General features: G+C 39.3%; 1 protein-coding gene across 1 annotated transcript in view; it reads right to left on the minus strand.

Annotated features, from left to right (window-relative positions):
• PRUNE2 (prune homolog 2 with BCH domain) overlaps positions 1 to 14,769 on the minus strand; it is a 205,300-nt gene that overhangs the window by 95,224 nt on the left and 95,307 nt on the right. The gene's annotated exons all lie outside the window — the stretch shown is intronic.

Consider the following 14,769-nt stretch of genomic DNA (forward strand, 5'->3'; position numbering starts at 1 on the left):
GATGCCAATAGCAAACTCCTTCCCCTAGATGTGAAAATCAAATATTCTCCCGATGTTGTCAAATGTCTTCTGAGTGGCAAAGACCCCCTAATTAAGAACCATTGCTTTAGAGAATAATAGTAGGAGAGTCTTGCAAACTTAAAAAGTAATTCACATCACGTACAACTTTTTTAGAAACATTATGGCATAAAGCAAGACACATCGTTAATTCTGCCTGGTTTAAGAGATAGGAAAACTAAGAAATAAAATCATGGATGGGGAGCACTTAAGCAAATACTTAGTGCTAGCTGGCCAACTATTTTCTTTTCCTAAGCTGGTAAAACATTTAACATTTCCATCAATTGTCTTGTAGTTTATAGTGGCATGCTTAGAAAATAAACATCATTTTGATTCTCTTATACAAAGAAAAAAAAAGAATTATGTAAAAGAAAGAGGCAGGATTTTACTAAAACATCTACTTCCTGTTTCAGGAAAATGAGTTTTTCCTAGGTATTTTCCAGAGCTTTGTTAGTCTAGAAATATTGTATCAATCCAGGTCAGTTATAAGTAAATAGGGCATTTTAAAATACCAAACTATATATTTGGGATTCCTGAAAATGATGGGCATACTTTAACTCCATTGTGGTAACCCTGAAATATGGCAGTTCTGCGAGTGCAATGCCACATGCCTGGGGCATGCCAAGTGTTCAGAGAATCACTAGCATTCCTGCCTGAAAACAGGCTACATGGAAAAATTCATCAAAATCCATTTCTGAGCCCGAATTATCTGAACCTGTATGTCTGTATCACCAGTTCTCAACCCTGGCTGTGCCTTAGAATAGCCCAAGGAATAAAAATTATATATATATATACATGCAAATACTCCAACCTCACCCCATGAAATTCCAATTTAACTGGCTTAAGGATGGGGCCTGGGCAGCATATATTTTTCTGAGAGTTCCAGCTATTATTCTAATGTGCAGCGAAGGTAGAGAACAGTGGTCATGTTGATATAAAAAGACATTTTCAATTCATGCTGTGTAGTCACAGTTTCTACATCAGTGATTCTCATTTCCATTCTCTAATCATTGAGTGAACTTTCATAGTGACTGGGGAAAACCAAGTTCCAAAAATATATGTTCACATCTTATTTAAAAAAAAAAAAAAGTAGCCACAACTTGTCCTAGCTGGTTTGGCTCATGGTTAGAGTGTTGGCCTGTGAACTGAAGGGTCCTGGGTTTGATTCTGGCCAAGGGCACGCACCTCAGTTGCAGGCTCGATCCCCAGCCCCAGTCGGGGCACGTATGGGAGGTAACCAATCGATGTGTCTCTCTTACATTGATGCTTCTCTCTCTCTCTCTCTCTCTCTCTCTCTCTCTCTCTCTCTCTCTCTCTCCCCCTTCCACTCTTTGAAAAGCAATAGAAAAAAAATATCCTCAGGTGAGGATTGGAAAAAAAAAAAAATTAGCCATAACTCCCTGCAAATGAGCCATAATAAAGTGTAGTACTTAAAAGCACGGGTTTAAAATCTGATAACCCAGGAGAACATATTTGCCAATGACACAACAGATAAAGGGTTAATATCCAAAATATATAAAGAACTCATACAACTTAACAAAAGGAAGACAAACAATCCAATTGAAAAATGGGCAAAGGACCTAAATAGACACTTCTCCAAAGAGGACATACACATGGCCAAGAGACACATGAGAAAATGCTGAATGTCGCTGATCATCAGAGAGATGCAAATTAAAACCACAGTGAGGTATCACCTCACACCTGTCAGAATGGCTCCATCAATAAATCAATGAACTACAAGTGCCGGCGAGGGTGTGGAGAAAGGGCACCCAGTACACTGCTGGTGGGAATGCAGACTGGGGCAGCCACTGTGGAAAGCAGTATGGAGTTTCTTCAAAAGATTAAAAATTGACCTGCCATTTGACCCAGGGATGCCACTTCTAGGAATATATCCTAAGGAACCCGAAACACCAGTCACAAAGAACTTATGCACCCCCATGTTCATAGCAATGCAATTCACAATAGCTAAGATCTAGAAATAGCCCAAGTGCCCATCAGTAGATGAGTGGGTAAAGAAGTTGTGGCACAGTCACACCATGGATACTATGCAGCTGTAAAGGGGAAGGATCTTTTATCCTTTGGCACAGCATGGAGGGAACTAGAAATTATTATACTAAGTGAAACAAGCCAGTCAGAGAAAGACAAGTACCACATGATTTCACTTACATGTGGAATATAATGAACAAAATAAACTGATGAACAAAGTGGATCCAGAGACATAGAAGCATGGAAGAGACTGAGGGATCTCAGAGGGAAGGTGGGGAGGGGTGTGGGTGAGGAGAGATTAATCAAAGAACTTATATGTTTATAAGCATAATCCATGGACATAGGCATTGGTGTGGGGAGGGCCTGGGGATGGGGTGGAGGGGATCAGTGGGGATAAAAAGGGGACATCTGTAATATTTTCAACAATAAAGATAAAGAAACTTAAAAAAATAGCCCAGGATTCAAAGCCTAGTCCCACACCCTGTTATCTCTGTACCTCTAGGTAAATTACTTGATCATGCTAAGCTCAGTTCCTTCATCTAAGAAATGAGGATCCTTAGCTACTTTATAAAATGAGATAATGTATAAAACGCTTAGCCCAGGTTTCTCTCAGAGTTGCCCTCCCCGTGATAGCAGCAGCAGAACCAAGTGTGGTTCCCAGCCCAGCCGTATCAGTATTACCTGGGAGCTTGCTAGAAATAACAATTCCCGACTGGCCCAGACCTGCTGAGTCAGAAACCCTGGGAGTGGGGCCCAGGAGCCCCCAGGTGAATCCAATGCAGCTAAGGTTTGAGGCCACTGATTTTCTGTGACCACACAGAAAGTTTTGAGAACAACACTTTCATCAAAAGCAAGACATTTCACCTTTCTGGGCTTCAAATTCCTAACATGAAAAAGGAAGAGTCCATTCAGGCAATGAAAACCCCTTGCTTGTACTTCCCTTGATTCTATAAAAATAAAGCTAGAGAGCAGAAGTTTTCTGCTGTATGTGTTTATTTATATCAGCCAAGAGGATTAGGACAGGAAGTTGCTTAATTAAGAATTGGGTCAAAGAAGAAAATTGTTAAAAATAAATGTTTTATTATAAAACGAGATAGCAGCCTGGCCGGTGTGTCTAAGTTGTTGAGCACTGACCTAGGATCCAGGAGATCAGGGTTCGATTCCCGATCGGGCACAAGCCTGGGCTGTGGGCTTGATCCTCAGTAGGGGGCGTGCAGGAGGCAGCCGATCAATGACTCTCATCATTGCTGTTTCTTTCTCTCTCCCTTTCCCTTCCTCTCTCTGAAATCAATAAAGATGTATTTAAAAAATAAATAAATAAAATGAGATAGCAATTTTATTTTAATCCAAGCATAAAATTATGCATCCATTTATAATCTCTTCATATAGGACCAAAGCCTTTTAAATTATTTCTCAAGCATGGGCCTATAGGAGCCTCCCATTGTGCACAAATCATACATAAAAGTACAATTTTCAGTTTCTAATTTCAGTTTCATTAATGTGGAATAAAAACTTAAGACATGTGTGAAACAGTGTGAATGCAGACTCCTTCTGCATTTTTTACAGCCCCCTCTCATTATTTCTATAGCTCTATTGTCCTAATTTGAGAGTATATTTCACTGAGAGTATGTTTCATTTCATTTCATTGACTCTTTCCAAAGCATTCATCCTAGAAATAACTACCCTACTCCTATCTCACCCGTTTTTTTAAAAAATTGTGTACTTGTATTAACTTGTACAACTGGTATAAACAGGCTTGGGAGCCAACACAGCTGACGCTTGGTAAACACTGTATTCAATTAAAGGGTACACACGCCCCTGTGAATTCTAGAACGCTTTCAGAGAGCTGGGAGCATTCACCTGAGGTTATCAGTCAGTACATATTACAAAGCAGAATGGAAAATGTGTTTGGTTCAGCTGGATTCCCAGAAGCCAAGGGGGGGAAATAAAGAAGCAACTGGAAAGCTGACCATGGGAGGCTTTAGCATCACTTGTTAGTTTGTACCGGCCTAGGAAGCTAACACTGAACAAAGGCTCACATGCAAAGAATAACCTAAAAATGTTCTGACACTTAAGGAGAAAGTAAAAATGTATGTCTATAGAGCAAGGTTGGCTTTTCTATGTATGATTGATCAAAGCAATCTTAATTTATGTTCACCAATTGTCCAGCTGGTAATGAGATAAAGAATTAGTGGTATCCATTTAATAGATGAGAATGTTGAGACTCAAGAAGCTTCAGAAATATTCCCAGTGTTGCACATAGTTATCTGATGGTAGAGCAAAAATTGGAACCCAAGTTTTCTGAGCTTTGTTCTAGGACAGTTGTATATGCCATCTGGCCTCATTTGAGGTTAAGTGCCAGATCCGATGTGAACATAAAAGGAAACTTATTTAACTTAACATTGTCTCTTTTAACCACTTCTCATTCTGATGTAATCTAAAGAGAAAATACTAGAAATCAAATTTGGATAGTTGATGAAATTACTTTGCAGCATCAGGGCTCTGGAGAGTGTTTGTGGGTATTTGAAAATCTTTAAGGGAGAATTTCTCTGTACATTGCTTTTCAGAAATAATATAAGTACCATGGTGGTAGGCATGTAGGAGATTTGGTCTGTGAATAAAACATATACATACTGCAAACAAAATCAGGCAAAACGTTTCAAGCTGTGCCTTATGCTATAGATAATTTCCAGCCTGGTGCCTAAAAGAAATGGGAGTTCTGGTGTTAACCCCTTGAGGGACAACTAAATGAGCTAGGAGTTGCTAAATAAGTTATGAGTGGCTTCATCCTTGTGCTTTGCAGTATTCCAGCATCTGAATATGGCAGCAGAGGAGGTCTAAATATTATAAGCAATTATAGCATCACCTAGTGGCCCAGTAGAGGTCCTGAGCACCATAAGCCTTCATACCCTCCACACTGACCCAGGAGGTCACACGTGTGACACAGCGTTGTACTTTAGGGAAAGGCATAAAGTAGTCAGTAGAGAGACTATCCATCCCTATTTCTAGTCTCACAAAGGTTAGCTGTCATTAACAGCAGCCTAGGTCTTTTCATGTGAGCTGGATCCTTTCTTGAGATAAAACTAAGAAATATGCTCATTTGTAGGCTTCTGTAAATAGAAGCACAAGGGCACACCTTGTGCCTTCTCTTTCTTATTTAAAGGTAAGAGTCTATAAGTAAACTGCCAGGTTGATGAGTGTAGGAATTATCGAGCTTTGGCAGTTGGTTGCCTCCAGCCCCATCCTTTCTTGAAAGGGGCACAGATGATCACTTAAACCAAGCTCAATATTGAATCATGGGCAGTGCTTGACTTTCCTACTAACATCAGGGAGAGCAGACATCTATATAAACTGCTGTGGGGCAACCCGTAAGGGTGTAGAGTGCAAGACCATACAAAAATATTACAGGTCCCATCATTAGAAAACTCTCCAGGAGCTATCTACTTTAGCAACATAGCCTCAGGTACAAATTTCCATGCAATAATTCATATTCTACCAAATAAATCCCAGGCAAACAAAGTAATGCAGAAACACATTTCCTGCTGTCAAGAAAATTTCTAGCAAAATTAATCAACCATTCATCCATTCAGGCTCTTTGCATACCCTTTTGTCAAAGAGGGAATACTAAGAGATTTCTTTTCTCTTCCACGCACTCATTTCAATGAATTGAAGAATCCATCAAGCTTGAGTTGATTTATTGAACTGTCTCTTAGCTCAGCAGTACAACTACAGCAAATGAACTGGTAACTTCTCCTAAAACCAGCAGTGATTTGATTCAACGATATCTGATTTATTTAACTCTTTATAATTCCAGATTTAACTTATTCTTGCATTTTAGCTCAAAGCATATTGATGTTCAGTCTATTTCTAAACGGCACAAATTTTTGGATAAAACATTGCACATTTGCATGTACTATTTAGCAATCTGATAGCACTAACCAAAGCATATGGATACTAAGACTTCTCCCTTTATGAGACTTTGAAAGCACATTAATATTAGGTAATTTATAAAAGAGGATTTCTTTAAAGACATACAGCTTTCTCTAATGTAAACTCTTTGTTCTGGTGGTTAATGTTCAACATTAAATTGGATGACCAGTCACTTTGGTTCAAAGCCTAAAGACACACAGATTTCTCATTTTTGTATTTATTTTAGTCATTCTATTTGGTGAGGAGAATCACTACAAGGAGATATTTAAGGCATAAACATTAGAAAGAAACCAAGCCAATTGTTTAAAAATGGGTTTTCTCACCAAACCTCATCCACTGAGCCCCACGGAGCCCATTTATCACACACCAGCTTTGCATTTTTCTTTGTAAAGATATACGACCTTTGCCTATTAGATTTCATTAACAGGGCACCATACAAGGCTCCTTTGCACATGGCAAGACAGAAAGCTCAACATCCTCGCCTGAAGGATTTGCGGGAACAAGCTCATCTTCAATCTTTGTCCCTGGGAGGCACTTTTAACACCTGCCAACCACAGCACTATCATCAGAAAAACATTTAGAGATTTATCTTCGGGCTGGTAATTATAAGAGATAATTTGTTTGGAGTATGGATAAAGTTGGTCTAGCATAAACAAACTAGAGGCTCAAATTACATGAGGAACATCATTAACTATTGATTTAACCACTGAGAGTCTGCAAGCTCACTGACACTCTCTGAAGATGGCAGGGTCCTAAGCCATAACTCTGGCCTAAAAATTCATGGGAGTTGAGGAATGCCTTTCAGGGCATGCTCACAGTCAGCCTGGCTTTCATCGTTTCCTTCTTTTGGGGATCCAACTCTAGGTAACCTCTGTCTAGAACTCTGAACATTAAGAACTGCAGGTTATCATATTTTAGAATTTGAGATACTTAGCTTTGCACAGATATTTTTAAAAGAATGAAATCAAAGTCATCCTGTGTCATAGACCACTTTTTACTTTTCACAGCCCTTTACATATATTAGCTCATCAGAACCTCACAATCACCCTGTGAAATGGGTAAAGCTGGCTTTTGAGTCCATTTTATAAGTGAGGCAACTGAGATAAAGAGGAGCTAAGGGTTTAAGGACCTCAACCAAACTACATTATGAGTGGATAGTAAAAGGATATTTCATTCAAAGTGCCTTGAGAAACCAAGGGCAAAATTATCCACCTCTGTCTGTAAGAGGATAATTGTAGGTAGAGAGCTAAGATGTGACTTTATGTGCAACCAATTTTCCACACAGAACACCAACACACAGAAATGGGATTCCAGGGGGTAAGAGAAAAGTCTTGTGGAGAAATAAATATACATAAGAGATGAGAATACATGCCAGAGTTCCTGGTTGGGATACCAACTATATCCAACACAGCTCCATCTTTAAGTGTCTCACTGTGAAAAGTTACAGCCTCAAGCTCTCAGTTTAAAGCAGTGCCTATATACTCAGTAAATAATAAATGACAACACTAATATTCTTTGATGCCATCACTATTGATGGTAACAAAAAGCTCCACTGAGCCTTTCCCAAGTATAGGTCTATGATTTCTTATCAGAAATCCCTGGGACCAAAGACATATTTTGCAACTCAGGATTGGTTTTATTTGAGAAAGGCAATATGGTAGGTATAATGAATATTATGGTAGGTAAGCTCCCCTAAAACATACAAATATTTATGCAAAAAAAAAAGTATATAGTGGGATAAAGACTATAAATATCAGGTCAGAGTGGCTGTCAAAGATTTTCAAAAATCCTACAGTTTTTCAGAGCTTTTTAAAAAAAATGTCTTTATTGATTTCAGAGAGAAGAAGGGAGAGGGAGAGAGAGAGAGAGAAACAGCAATGATGAGAGAGTCATTGATTGACTGCCTCCTGCCCGCCCCCTGACTGTGAACTGAACCGCCATCTCCTGGATCGTAGGTCGATACTCAACCACTAAGCCACACCAGCCGGGCTCAGAGCTTTTTGGATTTCAGAACTGCAGCTGAGAGATTGTAGATCTGGACTAATTCTCAATAAAATGTTAAATATTGAATATCCATTGCTCAATGAAAAGAGCAAAGATGATTTTCATTTATATGCTGAGATAAATTTAGAATTAGGCATTGAAAGGTCATCCGGTTGACCACCAATGTATGTCGATTCAAAGAACAGAGCCAAAGGACATTAATGAAAAATCTCATTAATATAAACTTTACTAATTAATTCAAATGGTAAACTGTACAAAATTTACTTTTGCTTTCTCAGTGAAAACACTTACTGGTTCCCAAATGCTGTAAGAGAAATGTTTTATTAGCTTAAGAATAATATTTTTAAATCTTTATATTTAATTGAACATTTTATAATTAAAAATAAAAATTTTATATTTTATTAGAAGTCTCCTTAACTGGTCATTAAGGTAAATAGCCTAATTTCTTCTAGTTATCAGGTATCTGTTGGTTGATTCAAGTTTTAAGTTAGAAAACTTATTTTTATTTTAAAAAGAATCCCTAATCCATAGCTCACTTATTTATACTGGCTTTTCCTGAAATTTTCTAAATAAGTGAGGTTTGAACTCCATACAAAATGAATCCCTTCCTAGTGCTGGGGCCACATTAAGATTTCAAAACAGATTTCTAGACAAAATGGCTCAGGTTACACTCATAAAAATTTCAAAAGTGACTTATTTATGTGAATAAATCAGAAAATTCCATTTACGCATAATACATTTGCCAATTATATACAAATATGGTCCATAGATGCATTGTAGCTATAGGTAGTATTTATTTCTCTATCAGTTGAGTTTTTAGATCAGATATCCCAATACTAACAGTGTTAGTTCTCAAATATCACAAGATTGTTTTTCCTTATGTGATTCTTCTCTAAACTATAATATTAAATTGTGTAAACATAGCATTTGTTAACTTTAGTTAGTTACCTTGGGGGAAGGTAATTGAGGGTGTAGGAGTGCAGGGTAATTTACCTAGTGTTTCTTTATTTTCTACCATTTTTCTTAATAAAACAAGCATGTATATTTTTGTAATTTAAAAAATACAGTAACGGGAGAATGAGAGAATAATGAAAAGAACTATGAGTTTGTTTTTGGTTTATAATGTGGAGTCCGGATCACATGCTCAAGTTTGTCTAAGTGCACTAATAAGCACGTGTGGTTCTGAGAGTTAACGGAGGCGCCTTCAGCAACTCATTTGTTAAACAGTCAGTTCCTTCCGAACGAAATGCAAATCATCTACCCAAACGAGAAAAACTCTGCAGATGCGTCCCCTATGCCAAGTTCAGAGGCTGGGCTATTATAAGCGTTTATTCAGTTGGCAAATATCCTTGTAAGATTTAACTAGGCAAACCAAACATTCCAAGGTCAAAGCACTAAAGGGGGTTGAAGTCAAAGTATTAAATGAGCGATTAGGGAAAATTCCTTCCAGAAGAAAGGGTGGACCACAGAAGACTTCCATCAGTGGGGAGATGCCTCCCTGGTGGTGGGCTGGGCGGCACGGGCCAGGGACTCGGGGCATTCCACAGATGAGGGCTCTGTCTGGCCAAGGCTGGAGCTGTTCCGTGGCTCTCCATAGCTGCCCTTTATTAGCCCTCTGGCATACTCAGCCTTAGACCTAAGCAGCCCCCTGCCCATCCCACTCTAAACTTCGGGGTGTGGGTTGAATATGAACTAGCTGAGACTGCTAATCTGGCTGACGAAGGCATACCTAGCAGTGCCCTCTGAGTTCCAGCAATGTTCCTCACATGGTGGATAATCTCTCTCTTTATTTGTATTCAAGATCAGAGAGCCAGCTACATACAGATGGCCCACAATAGTCTATCAGGACCCCTGCTTGCAGGTTTGCTCTAGCAGGAGTATTCAACACCAGGGTAGAGAGTGGCCGAATGCAGTCCTGGTTCCAGGCCATGATCCACTCCATGATTTACTCACAAAGCCACTTGGGGGTGGGGGCACTATCAACTGAAGGAGGGGGTCTTGCCCTAATTCGCACAAAGGTGCCCACAAGCTAGTCGCAGTTTTGATGCTATTTTCTGGGTAAAACAAGATGGGGTATTGAGCTAAGTCAGTAGCAATGGTATTAGAGTAGGGGACAAGTTCACATGTGCCTTGTGAGTTTCAGGTGCTTGTATGAAAACCAAGAGAGTTGTATGATACCCCTCAAAAGATATCCTTGAGTGTTTAGAAAGTAAGTGCCAGGTCTAAAAATATGACTTGGAAGTTGCTAATGCACACCCAAAGGATATTTTGTGGGACTAGGAACTGAGATTGAGCCTCTGTTGCAAACCGCAAAAAACCCCATGGGAATCTATTGTTATTTTCTGAGCTGTATGTAGTAGGACACAAATACAACATTTAAGGAAAGAAATGATTAATGTTCAACAGAAGATCCCTGCTCTATCAATTTGCCATGTTTCCTGGCTCCACATAGTAGCCCACCTAAATCTAAACCTATATCACACACATAATACAGAACTTAAATTTTCCTTTTGCTTCACCAAATAGCCTCTTCTCATATATTCTGCTAAGCAGTCTGGATGGATAGAAACAGCTGTTCTTTGCAAGAATGGTAGGTATTCCTGACAGATGGCAGCAATTCCCTAGGGTGTGAGTGCACACGCATGCTCACACACACACACACACGCACGCACACACCCCTTAGTAAGGTTAATAACACTGATATTCAACAACAAAGTTATAAAATTTAGAGCTGGGAGAAAGGCTTGGAATTAAAAAACATACTTAAGTTAGCATGTGTTTCTTCTGGACTCTATGCCTGCACAGATTTATTTCAGATAGTTACTATGAACAAAAAGACTTTGCACTTTACATTTCACTTTATAGAGTAAGAGATAATTTGTCACAGTCAGATCACTAAATTCTTGTTCTATGTACCTCGGATTCCCCTCTAACTTTGTCACAGGAAGTAGATGAACTCTAAATCTGTGTCTCCTTGGGAAGCATATCAGACAAATCCATAATGGAATGTGGCAGAATGTTTGTTTGGTGTGTTTCTTTTATTTTTAAAAATATATCTTTATTGACTTCAGAGAAAGGAAGGGAGAGGGGGAGAGAAATAGAAACATCAATGATGAGAGAGTCATTGATCAGCTGCCTCCTGCACGCCCCCGACTGGGGATCAAGCCCGCAACCCAGGCATATATCCAGGAATCGAACCGCAATCTCCTGGATCTTAGGTCGACCCTCAACGGCTGAGCCACCCCTGGCTGGGCTGTTTGCTGTGTTTAAATTGCCTTATTTGGAGAAAATCTCTCCTAGAAAATATTACTAGAAATTCTTATTGACCCCTCCAACCTCCAGCCCAAACCAACCAACCAACCAACCAACCAACCAACCAACCAACCAACCAACCATGTCTAGTTATTATAATAGAAAGAAAGTACAGATATCCAGATCATATTCTTCACAAAACTATAAATCAGAACACTAGTGGTGGTTTTCAAAGTGGTGGACTTTTCTCCTACTCAGTTTAAATGAAGAGAACCATCAAATCTGGATCTCAGGAAAACCCATGGCACCATTTGGGAGCACACGTTAAAATTCCTGCTCTTCAAGAGAGATAGATTAGTTGTGTTCTTCATAAAATCATATGATTTTGGAAATAAAATGAGAGCAAAATTAAACATTAGGTTTGAGATGGGCCCTAATGGCCATTTAGTTCAATCATCCACTCAGTTATTAAATTTCTTATTCTTCATTCTGCAAAGCAGTTATGAAACCTGGGGTTGAACAATTCTATAGATGGGAATGTGGTGACAGCCTGAGATGGCTTATTCCATTTTTGGATAGGTCTATGAGGAAATTCTGTCTTTATATGGAGGCAAGATTGTCTCCTTAAATTGGTTCTTATTGGCTTTGAGTCTCCTGAATAGTGTTCATAATAATAATGAATATTTGAGTGCTTACCACATGCTTTAAAAGTGATGGAACCAGGATTTGGAGTCAGGTACACTAACTGGGGGGCCAAGTTCTGTACTTTAATATCCAAAAGACTGAGTAGCCAAATCTTTGAGAATATTTGAATAGGGACATTGGGCTTCCCCTTAAAAATTCTAGTAGAAAAGGACAACTGTTGCTTTTAACATCATCTGCTAATGAGACATTTAAATTATCTATTAACTCTAAAGAAAGAGTTAATTACTTTTTAAAGATATGATTTTATACATATTTATTACTAAAGGATGTAATTAAACCAAACCTACAAAATCACATCAGAACTGAGGGCAGTCTGCTTAGGGAAGGTGCGTTTTGAACAGCAACCTTGCGGAGGTGACAGACAAAGAACACTGCAAGCAGAGAACAAGGGACCTAGAAGCCTGCCTGCAGAAGTCAGGGGCGCCCCTCTCACAGTGCTGGTATTTGAGATGAGGTCTGAAGGCGGAGAGGACTTTCCCCATGGCCAAGCAGGGCCGACATGTACACTGCGAAGAACAGATAGCAAAGGGCAGGACTCTGAGCAATGAGAACTAGAAATGAAGATTTCAGAATAATATTCCAAACAGAGTTCATCGGCAGATTGACAGTCCACGGCGACTACACCTATTCTGTGACCAGTACACACCAAGACAGTAGGAAACATCCACTCTGGCTGAAACCAGATTTTCAATGTCAAGGACAGACCTCGTGGGTCAGGGTTGGCCAAGATATAATAACTTTGGACAGAAAGAAAGAAAATATTCTAAAATGGCCATTTTCTTTATTGGATACATTTTAAAAAACTAAACCTCTCAGCCAATAAAAAGTTTTATTCTAAGATTCAAAGTCCCAGACTCTAACATATAGGAGGGGCCTTGTTTGAGATGCATGTCAGATCAAGCTTAAAGCACTTTAAAAAGTAATTTTACATTGATCATGTAAAATTTTAAGCAAACTTAAAATTAATGTTTTCCTATCTTCACACAGAACATTGGTAAATGTAACTTTAGTGAGAGTTATGTGAACATTTCAAGGAAAAGGTGGTAAAGGACCCACCTAAGGCTGGAAGTCTTTGTTTCCCACCTTCATTGAAGGGAAGGTGACCCAGTACCTGTTCCATCCTTGCCTCTTCCATGCATTCAAACACCTGGACTCTTGTTTATTTTATTCTTTTCTCCTTTTCTAAAACCTTATTTTTTAATTACAGTTGACTGGAGTCTTGTTAAAATGCATCTCTTTACAGAGCCACTTTGCTGACAATCTGAAAATCCCCCAGTTGATAAGTGGCCTCGTAAGTGCTTGTGTCAAAAGGAACTGCTTTTTCGAGACACAACATTACATTTTGATTTAACTCGCCCAACATATATAGAGTATTTGCTCTGCTGTCTTGTCTAATCTGCGTGAAACGTATCCTTGACCACGCAGGACACACAGGAACTGTGAGCTGGGCATAAACCCGGCCCTGACCACTCTCCTCTTTGGATTAATAAAACCCCTGGAAGCTTCTTGCTCAGCTTGCCCGCCAGATGGCGCCACTTCCCCATTCTTCCTGGCGGCTTCATCGGAAGCTTCCTCCACCCTTGGAACAGCTGCTTTCTCTTTGCCAACACATGCGTTTTTCAAAATCTCATTAGCTATCTAATGTTTCTGGCCAAGCTTGTGTCCTGGGGGGGGGGGGGGGGGGGGGGGCATGTCCTCCCTGGAGGCCTTCCTATGGGAAAGGTATTAGGATGAAGAAAAGCTGGTTATTAAAAAGTGAGCAACAGGGCACCTGCTTATACAGTGCATTTGTCATAGAAACAAAGTAGATTGTTTCTTTCGCTCTAAGAGGGAGAAGGCCCTGGGTTGGGGGAGGGTCTTGATGTATTTATTACCCCCCAGTGATACTTAATCTGTAGCATTTGCACTCCTCAGAACTGGATTAGCCAGTGTAGGCAAAGTGTGAGATCCGTATTAATCTCCCAGAATGTCACTGCTACTGCCTATCAATCTGCATAAATTCTGCCACAAAATTTTAGGAAGAAATGCTATTCAGAGCAAATGATGCATCAAATTCAAACAGGCCATCAAGATTGCTAATGGATTTTAATAGCAGCTATTACAACATAATAGTATTTTCCCAACAGCTGTTTGTTGATACAATTCTCCGTTTACAGGACCTTTATGTCCAATCCCAGGAGATGGCCCACCATTCATTTATAATCATTTGGTTCCACCTACAAACAAATGCTATGTTATTTGCATTTGGAGACTGTGAATGGTCTGCAGATTTGACCCACTCCCACCTCATTCAACAAAACCAGCAGCGAATATTATAAACTAGATTAATTAGTTGATATTTAGACATACTAACTACTTGCAGAATAAATACTGCCAACTGGCAAATTCAAAGAGAAGCTTTAATTGATTGTTCGGCTACATCCTGAGCCATGTGAGTTGCTGAAAACTGCTTTTTAGTCTCATGTAAATGAGTAATGGGCCTAAACTAAGATTAAGACCAAAAATGTTTTAACTCATAAACCATTGAGTTTTTCTGCTGGAGATGACTAATATTAGAGAATGCCAATAAATCACTGCCAAAGCAAGGGGCTCGCTTGGTAATAATTGTGATAATAGTTGAGGTGAGTGAAAACTTATTAATGAGACCCAAAGTTTTCTTTTTGTAGAATGGTCAAGAGAGCATAGCATTGAAAAAAACTTTAATTAATGGGTTCATAAAGAATCATCTAAGGAATTCATTTAAAATGGGAATTCCCGGTCCCTACCCCAGAGATTTGAGGCAGGGCCCAGGAATTCACATTTTAACAGGCACCCCAGAGGATTCTGGTGCTGCCT

This window comes from Miniopterus natalensis, chromosome 12 (assembly GCF_054644295.1).
Source record: "Miniopterus natalensis isolate mMinNat1 chromosome 12, mMinNat1.hap1, whole genome shotgun sequence".
Classification (NCBI taxonomy): domain Eukaryota; kingdom Metazoa; phylum Chordata; class Mammalia; order Chiroptera; family Miniopteridae; genus Miniopterus; species Miniopterus natalensis.